Source organism: Perca flavescens, chromosome 24 (assembly GCF_004354835.1).
Source record: "Perca flavescens isolate YP-PL-M2 chromosome 24, PFLA_1.0, whole genome shotgun sequence".
NCBI classification, from domain to species: domain Eukaryota; kingdom Metazoa; phylum Chordata; class Actinopteri; order Perciformes; family Percidae; genus Perca; species Perca flavescens.
In genome coordinates this window covers 12,545,762-12,560,190 of record NC_041354.1, presented here as the reverse complement: position 1 = coordinate 12,560,190, position 14,429 = coordinate 12,545,762, and the positions used below count along the sequence as shown (strand labels likewise).

The window sequence follows — 14,429 nt, the reverse complement described above, 5'->3', positions numbered from 1 at the left end:
TCAGAAGTGGAGCTCATCTTCCATTGATTTGTCTTCCTCTCCTCCCCCTCTTCCCCATTTCTCCCCTAATATCTCTCCATCTTCCTGTCCGCCCCCATCACGCTCTCCCAGGCACCTAGATTTCTCTCTTCCTCTGCCATACCCGTTTTTTTTAAACCTTGCTACCTCTTCCTCTACCTCCATCTCTTCACCTCAATCGTACCTCAGTCGTCTCTCCTTTCCCCAGCGGTCCAGTTTTCCGTAGTGTCACTTACTGTCTTAATGGTACTCTCCCTCTTTTTCTATCCCTCTGATCCCTCTCTTTCATCCTATCTCTCCATCCTTAATTTATTATTCATGAATGTGGTTCAGACAGCATCTGTAGCTTCAAGAGGTCCCCTGTGTGTGTGTGTGTGTGTGTGTGTGTGTGTGTGTGTGTGTCTCTACTGCTGGGCTCTGCAATGGCGCAGAGAAGCAGCTTTAGACTGATTTAACATTTTACACAGCCAGAAAATATATTGCTCGCACCAAGTAATAATGTATACTCTTTATTGATTCCCAATAGGGAAATAAAATATTTTAAACAGTATGCTGAATGTTTTATACTGAGGTAAATACAACGGAGGCACAAAACGAAAATGTAAGGACATAAAACAATACCAGGGATTTTTGTTTCTCTTTAATTTCTGTCCGTTTGCCTCTTAAGCTAGGTTTATGGTCGCCGCGGTGTACGAGCCATAAAATGATGACACCACGTCTGTCGTTTCCTGTGCGAAGGCTCTGCAAGTTGTTGCAGCGCGTGGTCGTGCACCTCTGAATTTTTGTAACTTGGCGCGTGCTGCGCTTTCAGTTCAACATGGCCGGCTGGGAATTCTTCGTCTACAGACCACAGGGAGTCAAATGGCCTTAAATATGTGATCAGAGAGAACCAAACCACTGGAAAAAGAAAAAGCATTTTGCTGGAGAGTGTGGAGAGGCATGAGGGATCGCTTTGTCAAAGCCAAAAAACGGCCTCATGAAAAGAGTGTACGTAACAGTGTTAGAGGCAAACAGTAATTTTGATCTGGAGATAAACAACAGTCAGTAATAATTAGAGTAGATAAATGTAATGTTTGGCGGTACGTCAGTGGTTATCATGGATGGGTTTACTACTGTTGCCAGGCATCCTGCTTTGCTTTAATTCCACTCTCTACTTTACTTTCCACTCTAGCACTTCTTGCTTATTCACAGATTATTTTGTTTGGACGTCCCCTGGTGTTTCGGAGAATAATGCAACAAAAAATCAAACTGGCTAGTTGCTTAGGTGTCTGGGTCTCTGGAGAGTTTACAAACGCAAGATCAGAATATTTTTTTGTGGCGCCTACGTTAGTTTAGTTGGTGATTCACAGCAGCTAAATTAAACTCAGGAAAAAACTGAAAGCAACCATTGCACTGAGATTACATTAACAACTCCCAATACAATCTTGTCATTAAAATATAATTAAGCTTACTTTAATTTGGGGTTTTGTTGTGTATTTTGGGCTACTGTAGGATCCGTAGAGTGATACAGCTGATGGATTGTGGGTATCTTTGGCCTCGGTTGTTGGTGTTAAGCCATGTTGCTGTTAAGACATGCTGTTGGACTAATACATTTTATTCTGCTTTCCTCTGCCGACCCATTCGCTGACCAGGTAAAAGACGGCGCCGGTGCGCCGCTGTGCTCGCTGTGTGTGCCAAGGTATGTGCTGTGAGGCCAGCTAAGTGGGAAGGAAAAAGCAGTGGAAAACCAACGGTACAAACTCCAAGTAGCGTCAGGGAATTAAAAGGGCTGAAGTTTCAGAAGGGAAGCATATGTGAGTACAAGAGCGACATATAACCAGGAGGCCTAAAATGGCTGGAGTTAATGGCTCAATCAGTCCCTTTGATGAGAGCGCGGAGCAGTGGAGCTCTTACACCGAGCGTTTTGACTATTTTCGGAATAGAATAGAGGATGAGAAGTTAGTGCCTACTTTTCTGAGTGTGATGGGCCCAAGGGCTTTTAGCTTGTTACGCAATCTTCTACAGCCAGCAAAGCCAGGCAGTAAAACCTACAAAGAAATTGTGGACATACTGACAGACCATTTTTAATCCAAGCCTCAGTTGATTGCAGAAAGATTCCGGTTCCACATACAAAATCAAGAAGAGGGCGATTCTGTAACTATGTTTGTTGCAGCATTACACAAGTTAGCTGAGCACTGCAAATTTAAGGACGTTTAAATGACACATTAAGAGACAGGCTTGTGTGTGGATTAAGAAATTAAGCAGCATGTGTGGCCATGGAAATGGCATCTAAAGAAGTTCACCAACTATATGCTTCCGGTAGAGTGCAGAAACTCAGCAGTGGCAACGCAATTGCATAGGGGCCATGTTTCCGCTGTGGGAGATCAGGACACCTTGCAACTGACTGCTGGTGTTAAGAGATCGACTGTCACAACTGTGGAAAAAAAAGGCATGCAGAAACAAAAAGCAAAGCCAAAAGCTCAAAGACTGAAAGTAAAAAAGACCCTGTAAAACACACAAAGAAAAAACATGTTCACACAGTTAAGCACGGTAACGACAAAACAAATGATTCCTCAGAGGAAGAGGGGTTGACTGTAAACACTGTGCAGATAATGAAAGTCGATGAAAGCTTATAAGGCTTCTGGCCCAGACTGCAACTGGAAGGACATTCTGTAAAGACGCAGATAGACACAGGATCAAGGGCATCGCACAAAATCTACAGCAGCATTTAAGATGAAGCATCTGCCACTCAGACCCTCAGATACCGTTTTTAAGGGATATACTGGACATTGAGTTGCCATGAAGGAATGACTGAGGTGACTGAGTTAACTGTAATGGCCAAACTGCCAAGCTGCCAGTTTACATTACTAAGAAAAATGATCCTGCTATAATGGGGCATGTGTAGCTAAAGAAAATTTGGCTTGACTGGCAAGGCGTGAGGAAGCCGTCACACAGTTCCACTCACCTGCAGGCCATACTGGTAAAGCATGAGAAGGTTTTACGAGATGAGTTAGGCAGCATGAAAGAAATTACAGTAAAGCTGCATGTGAAACCTGATAGTAAACCTGTGTTTATGAAAGCAAGACCAGTTCCATATGCCATCTGACCCCAGGTGGAGGCAGACCTGGTCAAGAATGGGGTTCTGGAGCCTGTGACAACTAGTGAGTGGGCCACGGCCATCGTTCCAGTACCAAAGAAGGACGGGGGAATCAGGACCGGTGGAGACTTTGGGGCCGTCCGTCCACACGGAAACGTTTTTTTGTGCAAACGCACATGTTTTGCATCGTTTGGGCCGACCGTCCAGACGAATCCTGCAAACTCACTGCCTGAAAACGCACTTTTTTGAAACCTGGTCTCAGGGTGAAAAAACCTGAAAACGGCTCTCGATTGGCTTCATATGGATGGTAAATACGGATCTGTATCGATGATGTCATTGCCACACCCTCTTTTACACCCTCTCCCACGGCCGCTGACGCACACAACTGCGGTGAAGCTAAGCGAGCATATCCCATCTCCACGGTCAAACCAGCTCACTTCATCTAAATACTGTGTCTCTGCTCCCTGACCCTTCCCTCTGGATTCTACACAAGATATATTGCTAACGTTATGTAGCCAACGTTAAACATCGCTAAAGTAGCTGACCGCTCCAGCAGCCAAGTAACGTTAACGTTAGCTGCTATGGCTATCTGTTTTATATATGTCAATGCTATCTGTTTATAAAGTGGAAGTAGACAATTTATCAACTAGCTAGCTAATCTGTCTGCTTATAAACTCCTTGAACGGATTATAGTAGAAAGGCTACTGCAAGAAAAACGTATAGATTATTAAAAAGACATTATTCATGGATCAATGATGTTTGTTTGACTGCCGATGTTAGAGCTAGCTAACGTTAGCTCGCTGCTAGCGCACTGCAATCATGCAAAATAAAAAGCAATCCAACAGCACATTATACAACGTAAACAAAGACACGTTTTCTTGCGGCGGCCTTTATAAATTGAGCAGTGGTGAAAGGTATTATAGTCCACGGATGTATTAAGAGAACGTTATAATCTAGCTAGTCATGTTATGATGGGAAGTGGAAGTGACTATGCTCTTCTTCTCCGTTTTTGGTGAATTTTTGTAGCAGAAACAGCGCCGCCTATAGGCCTAGACTATGAAGTAGCGTATTGAGTCATTTACAAGTGGATTCGTTTGGACGCAACTATTCTTGAAACGAATCCAGGGAAGACGGGTAAAAAAAAGATCGTTTTGGTATGTGTGGACGGGGCCTTTAAGGTCACACTAAATCCTGTGTTAACAGCGGAGCAGAATCCCCTCTCTCTAATGGATTACTTGTTTGCTGGACTAAGTGGGGGAACAAAAATGTAGCAAAATCAACCTCAATCAGGCTTACTTACAAATGCATGTGGAAGAACAGTCATGTGAAATGCTGACTATTAATACACAAAAAGGACTTTTCAGATACAGCAGACTGCCTTTTGGCATCATATCAGCTGTTCCAACGAGCTATGGATCAAATCCTGAGCGGGTTGCTGGGAGTGCAATGCTTTGACGATATCCTGTGCACTGGAGCAGATAACTTGGATGCAACTCTTCAGAGACTGGAAGAATACGGCTAGAGTCCGCAAGAAAAAAATTAGTTTTTCCAAACATCTGTGGAATACTTGGGGCCTGTGATTGACGCTAAGGGGCTACACACTGCACCATCAAACCCACAGCCATTGTGGATACACCGCCATCCCAAAAAGTTAGTTCAGGAGGCTTTTCAGAGGGCCAAAGGTGCATTGACTACATCAGAGTTCCAATCCACTTCAACCCATTGCTTCTGTTTCAGCTTGCCTGCAACGCTTCTCCTTACGGCGTAGGGGCGTGATCTTTCACATACCGCCAGACGGTGAGGAAATGCCGATTGCTTTTGCATCAAGGACATTAAACAATGCAGAGTCTAATCATTGTCAACTGAAACAAGAGGCTCTGAGCATTGTATTTGGAGTCAGAAAATGCCATCAGTACATCAGGAAGTTTACACTCCTTACAGACCACCGACCTCTCACGTTCATTCTCGGAGCGTACACTGGGATACCATCTCTTGCTGCATCCCGACTGCAGAGGTGGGCATTGCTGTTGTCAGGACACTCCTATGACATTAAGTATCGCAAATCAGACTCTCATGCAACGTGGATGGTTTATCTAGATCGCCACTCCCACTCTCAAAAAGCCAAAAAAAGAAAAGAAAAAGAGTCAAAAACTGTGGACATTTGCTACTTCAGGGAGATAGAAAAAGCACCTGTTTCAGCTGTTCAGGTAAAAAAGAAGACCAGAAATGAACCTGTGTTGTCTGCCGTCATGGACATGACTGTCACGGGCAAACCTGCTGGTGATGACGCAACCTTAAAGCCCTTCGTTGGAAGATGGTTAGAACTGTCAGGTCAGTCAAGATGTTTGCTGTGGGGGAGGAGAGTGATTATTCGCTTGTCACTCCGAATCAAAGTATTGCAGCAACTTCATGCAGGACACAGTGGAATAGGGAGAATGAAGGAGATAGCAAGAAGCTATTTTTGGTGGCCAAACATGGACAAACAGATTGAAGAGATACTGTCTGTAGCTAAAGGTTGTTCATCTTGTCACAAGGTTGGAAACAATCGGCCACTTGCATGTTCTTCATCCCTGGAGTTCCCACAGAGAGCCATGGCATCGTGTGCACATTGATTTTACAGGTGCATTCGAAGACAAATTGTTTTTTGTAGCACACAGTAAAGTGTGTGGCAGAAATGTATTTTCGTATCTCCTACACAGCTAAGGGAGTGCAACATATTAAGTCAGCTCCATACCATCCTACAAAAACGGCCTTGCAGAAAGGTTGGTCCAGACAATGAAAGCATCACAGGGTCAAGGAATACTGCATCAGAGACTGCAAAAATGCTAAATTACCGAAAGAGTCCACATGTAACAACAAAGAAATCTCCTGCCAGTCTGATGTTAAAGAGAGATCTGCGCACCATTTCTGATTTCTTGAAACCATAAGCAGTAAAAGACACTGTTCAAAAGCAACAAGAGAAGCAGATTATGCAAAGAGAAAATCAGGCGACAAGAGAGTTTTCACTTCTGGAGAATCTGTGTTGGCCAGGAACTACAGAGGCAAACCTTAGTGGGTTCCTGCAACTGTTTTTGCACAAACTGGACCAGTATCCTTTAATTCAATTCAATTTCAATTCAATTCAATTTTATTTATAGTATCAAATCATAACAAAAGTTATCTCGAGACACTTTACAGATAGAGTAGGTCTAGACCACACTCTATAAATTCCAAAAGCCCAACAATTACAGTAATTCCCTCAAGAGCAAGCATTAGCAGTGGCTATTGCGACAGTGGCAAGAAAAAACTCCCTTTTAGGAAGAAACCTCGGCAGACCCAGACTCTTGGTAGGCGGTGTCTGACGGGCCGGTTGGGGGCGTGATGAACAGTGGTGATAACAGTCACATTAGAAGTCACATTGACTTTGAAGGTTATCGTGGAAGTTCATGTCATAGCAGGGCACATCGTGTCATACTGAGTATTGCAGTCTCCTATACCGGATCCTGACTACTCTGTGCATAGGAACATCACAGCAGGGCGAGCGGGATGTAACGTGGCGCTGCAGAGCACGGGGGAGGCTGCGGATGCAGCAGGGCGCAGCAGGATGCAGCCGGGAAATGCAGAGAATCGCAGAGCATAGCTCTGCGAAGAAAAACTATAAGGACTCCGGGAGTAAACTCCCCAGAGCTAGATTAGTAACAAGCATTTCTGGGACAGGATGCATACAAAAAGTAACAAGTAGAGATGAGAGAGCAGCTCAGTGTGTCTTAGGGAGGAACAGCCTCCCGGCAGTCTAGAATTGTAATAGCATAACTTAAGAGAGGCAGGTTAAAAGAGGTGCCTGGTCGGGCTAGAACTCCCCCAACCGGGTCGGGCTGTACTGGACCGCCTCCCTCTACTCTCGCTCGATTATTAATTATACAGTATAGAAAAAAAAACTGATGACTACGAGGAGAAGCAGTGGGCCGGGTTAGGTGGACGCTTCAACTCCTCGTCCCTAACTATAAGCTTTATCAAAGAGGAGGGTTTTCAGTTTACTCCTAAATGTGGTAACGGTGTCTGCCTCTCGAACCCCGACTGGGAGCTGGTTCCACAATACTGGAGCCTGATAGCTGAAGGCCCTGGCCCCCAGTCTACTTCCAGAGACTCTAGGAACCATAAGTAGCCCCGCATTCTGGGGCGCAGTGCTCTAGTGGGACAATAAGGTACTATGAGCTCTTCTAAGTATGATGGTGCTTGACCATTTAGAGCTTTTGTAAGTCAGGAGGAGGATTTTAAATTCAATCCTATATTTCACTGGAAGCCAATGCAGAGAAGCTAATACAGGAGAAATATGATCTCTTCTCTTAGTTCTCGTCAGAACACGTGCTGCAGCATTCTGGATCAGTTGGAGAGTCTTAATGGACTTATTTGGGCAACCTGATAATAAGGAATTGCAGTAATCTAGTCTAGAAGTAACGAATGCATGGACTAGTTTTTCAGCATCGTTTTGAGACAGGATATTCCTAATTTTGGCAATGTTACGAAGATGGAAAAAGGCTATTCTTGAGGTTTGTTTTAAGTGGGCGTTGAAGGATATATCCTGATCAAAAATAACTCCTAGATTTCTGACAGTAGTGCTGGAGGCCAGGGTAATACCATCCAGAGTAACTATATCTTTCGAAAACGAAGTTCGGCGATACGTTGGTCCTATCACAATAACTTCAGTTTTGTCTGAGTTTAACATCAGGAAATTGTGGGTCATCCAGGATTTTATATCCTCAATACACGTTTGAAGTCTTGCTAACTGACCACTTTCATCTGGCTTAATTGACAGATATAATTGGGTATCGCTCTGCGTAACAGTGATAGTTAATCGAGTGTTTCCTAATAATATTACCTAGAGGAAGCATATATAAGGAAAATAGAATTGGTCCAAGCACTGAGCCTTGAGGAACGCCATGGCTAACTTTAGCGTGCTTGGAGGGTTTATCATTAACATTAACAAACTGGGATCGTTCAGAGAAATAGGACTTAAACCAGCTTAGTGCGATTCCTTTAATGCCAACTAAGTGTTCCAGTCTCTGTAACAGGATAGTATGGTCAATAGTGTCAAATGCAGCACTAAGATCTAGTAGAACAAGAATGGAGACAAGTCCTTTGTCTGCAGCAGTTAGAAGGTCGTTAGTAATTTTCACCAGTGCCGTCTCTGTGCTATGATTCTTTCTAAATCCTGATTGAAAATCATCAAATAGACTGTTGCTATGTAGAAAATCACATAACTGATTAGCAACCACCTTCTCAAGGATCTTGGATAGAAAGGGAAGGTTTGATATAGGTCTATAGTTTGCTAAGACCTCAGGATCTAGGGTGGGTTTTTTTTCAGAAGAGGTTTTATCACAGCAATTTTAAATGACTGCGGTACATAACCTGTTAGTAAGGACATGTTGATCATATCTAATAATGAAGTGTTTACCACGGGTAACGCTTCTTTGAGTAGCCTCGTTGGGATGGGGTCTAAGAGACAGGTAGACGGCTTAGCTGAGGATATCTTTAACATTAATTGTTGAAGGTCTATAGGATAAAAGCAGTCCAAGTATATGTCGGGAGTCGTCGTTCTTTCTAGCGGTCCTGCATTTAAAGATGAACTGTTAGAAGTTAAGGGCAAAAGGTGTTGAATTTTATCTCTAATTGTTATAATTTTATCATTAAAGAAGCTCATGAAGTCATCACTACTCAGAGCTAGAGGAATAGATGGCTCAGTAGAGCTGTGGCTATCTGTCAGCCTGGCTACAGTGCTGAAAAGAAACCTTGGGTTGTTCTTGTTTTCTTCTATTAATGATGAGTAATAGTCTGATCTGGCCTTTCTTAGGGCCTTCCTATAGGTTTTCAGACTGTCTTGCCATTCCAAACGGGATTCCTCCACTTTGGTGGAGCGCCACTTACTTTCGATGTTTCGTGAGATTTGTTTTAATTTGCGAGTTTGGGAGTTATACCAAGGAGCTAATTTCCTTTGCTTTATCGTCTTCTTTTTGAGAGGAGCGACAGAGTCACAGTCCAAACCGCTGATAGTGTCTGGAGAAGGTACGTGGATCAACTCCTACAGACTCCTACAGTGCCTCCAGAACTGTCTTGTGGAGATTCTTCAGATACACTTTTCAACACACCAGTTCACCTACCTATACAAATGCGACGCTCAACCAGATCAGAGACAAAAGTTCCAGTTGCAAATGTGGCTGAGAAAGAGTCCGAGACACCTTAATTTGCATCAGCACCAGAAACAAGTGTGAAGATTATAACATAAAAGCTTTATCTGCACCTTTCTGCTGCCATGACAGTTACATAGTACAAGTTGTCACGCAAACTATATGCAGGGGTGGAGAAAGATGCAATACCATACTGTAAATATACTCCATCTCATCACTGAAAGTTAATTATGTAGAAGTACAGAAGTATTATCAGCAAAATATACTTAAAAGTAAGAAAGCATGAGTGTTATTTTATTATGTCAAAATTATTATGACACTCATGTGTAAGTAGCATTTTACTGTCCTAATTGGTCAAGGAGGAGGTCATTTTAATATAAGTATAAATTTAATATACTGTTCTGTACTCGATAAAATGCACTTGGTTACACACCATGACTATATGAAATCATAAACTAAAAAGGTGCCTTTGAGATCATTTATGAGATTGATAATATTCAATATTGACCTTTAGTTGTATATGGCTATAGATAAACACTGTGTCCATGGTAACATCCTGCTGTGCCTAAGGTTGTTTTTGTCCCCAGCCACCAACACACACAAGTCCAACAACTTTAAATTCACTTTTTCATTTAGCAACAAACCCTTTGCCAATACGATTTGCAAAGAGAGACTCATTTGACCAATATGACTGAGAACCACTCATCTGCAGATGAGGTAATAAAGACACACTTGGCAGGAACCCTTCTTTTTCAAGTTTCTTCCTTTAGTTTTTCACATCAGCAACACTGATTAAAATGCTTTCAGTCCTCGTTTGGGTTTGTGTAGTTTTTAATTTGAATACATTAATTAGCTAATTAGTTAATCCATTCTGTCCTTTTCATTAAAATACAAAAGAGTAGCGCCTGCTTCTTTATTCTTTATTGTGTCCACTCTTGGGGCTGTTTGAAGCAGCTTCAAAGAGACACCAATCATTCTGTACTCAATCCATTCAAAGTGCAACAAAAAACTACTTTTCAGTGGTTATAAATAGCGGTCATTCTCAATGAGTGCCAGTAATCACAAAAAAAAACATTTGAAAATATAGAAAGAAAAGAATCTGATTTTCACATCTACCCACGTTTAGTTGGGAGAGACATATCTAGTCCACTTCAACCAATACGGTATATAGTAATTTAGATATGTTGTTAGTTAAGCTAGGTAATGAATAAGGCAAAACATATTAAAAGACATAAGATATATTGTAACTGCTACTTTGCACAGGTGAACAAAACCTCAACGCATTTTAAAAACATTGCAATCAAAAGATAATGAAAGACTATGTGCCTCACTCCTACACATAGTGTAAACTACGGGAGAGAGTTGCACACAAGAAATAAACAGGATGCTGTTGAATATATTTTTGCAATATTTTATTTTTCCACACATTAGGGCACATTCAGGCCTCTAGCAGCATCTGTGCCTACATTTTTTATCCAGATATTCTCCGTCCACTGGTCCATGTGATGTCCAGGCCAGTTATTTTGAGATACTTCACAGGATGCTTTTGGGAACTTTTGACCAAGTCTGGTCCCACTGAGCCCATCCCTATGCTGTATAAATGTTGACCTGCTTCTCTGAAACAGCCAGACAAAGGATAGATTGCTTTACAATGGGATTTGGACATGAAACTGACCGTCTTTAAATGCTCCCAGTGGGATCTGAAGGCTCTGAAAGGTACATAAAGTGTTGTGCCGTTGCATGTGACCAATGAACACTGGACTCTGTCCTAAATTTCAGAGAGGAACTGTTAGTTGTAATCACAAAGTTGTTGCTGAATGCCAACTTTGCCTTCTGTTCCTGTGATAACTCCAATGAAAACAGATGGCAGCACTGGGGAAGGCAGACCTTGCCATTTTGTACTATATGGCACACTGTTGCTTAATTTTAGTTTTCTCTGGATCCCGGTCCCTATAAAACTTTATAAAGAATCTAATATTTAAAAAGGGGCTTGGCACACACGTAACCTTTTTGTGGTTTGCAGAGCCCAAAATATGTCTGGTGTTCAGTGCAAGAATAGGAAAATACGGTATTTCCCACACGTTCTGTCACATTCTTAGAAGAGTTAGAACTGCCAATAAATGTCTGAAGGCCTTTAAGTCAGTAAAATGAAGCTACACTGTGGATGAAGTGATTCAAACACTAATCCTAAACCTCCCCAAAATAAGAATTCACTGTCTTAACACCATGCTAACAAGGGGACCATTTTTCAAATCGTGGCATGATTTTTAATTTGGCAGGAAGCACAAGTTGTTGTGGCACTGCAGAGAGACTAACTATTTGAAGGCATGTTTGAAACTATTCAGCTTCATCAATTTAGCACAGACTGAGGAAGAATAGAGGAAGACGGTGGGAGAGAGGTGGGGTGAGTTGTGACATAACGTTGTGAGGCAGGGGGCTCTGTTTTACTGTGACTCCCATGATGCCTCTCGGTTCCTATTAAACACACTGCTAACAGCTAGGTGAGGCAGCTGCTATAAATAGCTTTTGCTGTACCCACCGCACCCACCCACCATGCTGCACACACACAGAGACACTCCTGCATAAATGTATGCAGCGACACATGCATGCAGGAGCCACACTCATACATAAACAAACACAGGTGGACACACACGCTACCACACTGACATGCTTTCCCCTTCATCTAGTACTCCCTTCCCCCTCTGGATGTCTAACCCTCCATCTCCTCTTGGCAGTGCTGCTCTGTCTCCTACTTATTACATGCTCTGTAGCAGATGGTGGATATGATAATTACCAAACAGACTTAACAGTAAGCAAATGAAAAAACCTCAGTGAGCTCCTGTCTCTCTCTCTCACACACACATATGCTTTTGCCACCTCTGACAGTGTGACAACTCTTTCAATGAGAGAAAAGAAAATCTCCGACAGATTTCTCAGGAAGAGTTGATGTAATGCAAACATGCACACACAACTACGCACGTTCATAAGATAAAAGATTAGAGATATGTTATATCCCTTCCATAATCACAAGAGCCGCCCAGAGCCCAGAGCGCTGAAACCAAATCATTAGAAACCAGAATAATATATTCTCCCCTTCCCCTTTTTCCTTCATCCCCTCCTTTTTCCCCATCTCTCCTTATGTTCTCATCCACTTCTCCTTTCTCCCCCCTATTGTTAGAAATGCCCTATTTCTGGCCCTATGTTGATGTAATAGGTGTAAACTGGCCAAAGGTAGCTGCAGCTCCAGTCTTTTGGGGTAATCATTACAAACCTGTGTCATTCAGATACACGTCCAAACCGTGACTGTTTGGAACAGGCTGATGGCTTGGCCTGTGGTATTGCTGCTTTTAGCTTTCTCCTGAACCATTGTACCCCAACATTACTTACAGAAGGACCTCAAAGCACTTAATATGCAACTCCACTGTATACTACTGACTTACTGTGTACGTCTACTTTAGAGGAAAACATTGTACTACTTTAATCTGACAGAGAAATGTTATATAGGTTATGATTGCAGATTTTACTCACAAAATATCACAATTAAAATATGATGGGATTATTATTCATTTAACTATCCAGCATTAAATTAAATTAGAGTTGAAAGCTCCAGCTTAAACAGACGTTAACATTGTGCTGATATAATGCTTATCTCTTCAGGACTTGTACTGTGCAGTATTAACAGTTTTACTATTAATAGTTAATAGTTTCACTTAAGAAAAAAAACATTTTGGGTTGACTTCTTCTACCACTGCCAATACAAACATTCCCAGTCAGAGAAAGGGTAAAAAGTAAAGCGAGAAGCTGTTTGCCTGGGTGCCCAAATCCTTATATTATTAAATTAAACATTTCAGTTAAACCAATCATTTTAGTCTAACTGATTTCACATGAGATTTTATCTAATATACTATCTTATCATTATCTGATGAAAAACACAAGTGCCTACTGACGTCATCCTCACTTCACGACTGTCTTAACAGTTTAGATAACATAAACTCAGCTGCCCTCTGTTATTACAGACTTGTGAAGTATTCACCGAACTGGCCATGCGCCACCCATCCGGCCAATCAGCAAAAATGTACGTTAATCGAGTATAGAGACAACTCAGCTGGCGTCGAAATGTCGGGTGTGTGTGTGTGTGTGTGTGTGTGCTTGAGAGAGAAAGAGAGAGAAAGAGAGAGAGAGATGGTAATGGGGAAGAAAAGGTGGAAGGAAATGAAAATAAAGTTTTTATTTTTTCTAGATTTTATTTTTTCTGACACGCAGTCAGCGCTCAGTGACGACGGTGCTGTCTCGTCGTATTATCATTAACAAATTTAACACTTCAGCAGAGGTAGGAATTTCCAAACCGGTTTAGTCAACACTTCTCACTGCCATCGCGTCAAAAAGCAACGCTTCGTCAGGTGCCTTCGGCGTTAGGTCAGGACTCTTGGCGTCTATTTGACAAAAATTTAGGAGGATCACACTGTTGGATGCTGTCCTCCTCTCCTACTTTAATGTCTAACAAATCTATCTCTTTCTCTCCCTGACCCTGTCTTTCGCTGTCTTTCATCGCTTTTATTTTCCTCTCCTCAAGTCGACCTAGCTTGTGCCCACTGCCCCGAGGAGCACGCAGATTGTCCGCGCCCGTTGACGAGCGGCCGGATTGCGTTCTTTAGCCACACAGCGCTGTACCCAGCACCACTACCGCCCTCTTGAGGCTAAATAGTTTTGTGCGGCTCACAGGAGTAGAGATATTTGAAAGACTACGGACACACGGAAACACACACACACGGACACACACACACACACGCACACACACACACACAGATGTCCGGCTTGAATGTAGAAAACAAAGGGTATGTGATTGTATTTGAATGTGCAACCAATAAAAAAAACTGCTTTTGATCAGCAACCATTTTGATAATTGATTGTTTTTTTAACCAATTTTTAACAGAAAAATGCCAAAAGATTCACTGTTTCAAATGTGAACATTTGCTGATTTCCTTATTCTTCTATGATAGGTAGTTGCTAAAAAAATCCCAATTTCCAGTCCAAAATAGGGATGCAACTAACAATTACTTACTTAATAATCAATTAATTGTTTTGTCTATAAAATGTCAAAGAATTGTATTTTTAATGTTAGAAGATGTGAAAAATACCCATCACAGTTTCATAAAGCCAAAGTTGATGTC

General features: G+C 42.1%; 1 long non-coding RNA gene across 3 annotated transcripts in view; it reads right to left on the bottom strand.

The window, feature by feature from the left end:
• Nucleotides 1-14,429, bottom strand: part of LOC114551105 (uncharacterized) — an 80,169-nt gene that overhangs the window by 47,767 nt on the left and 17,973 nt on the right. The window lies entirely within an intron of this gene.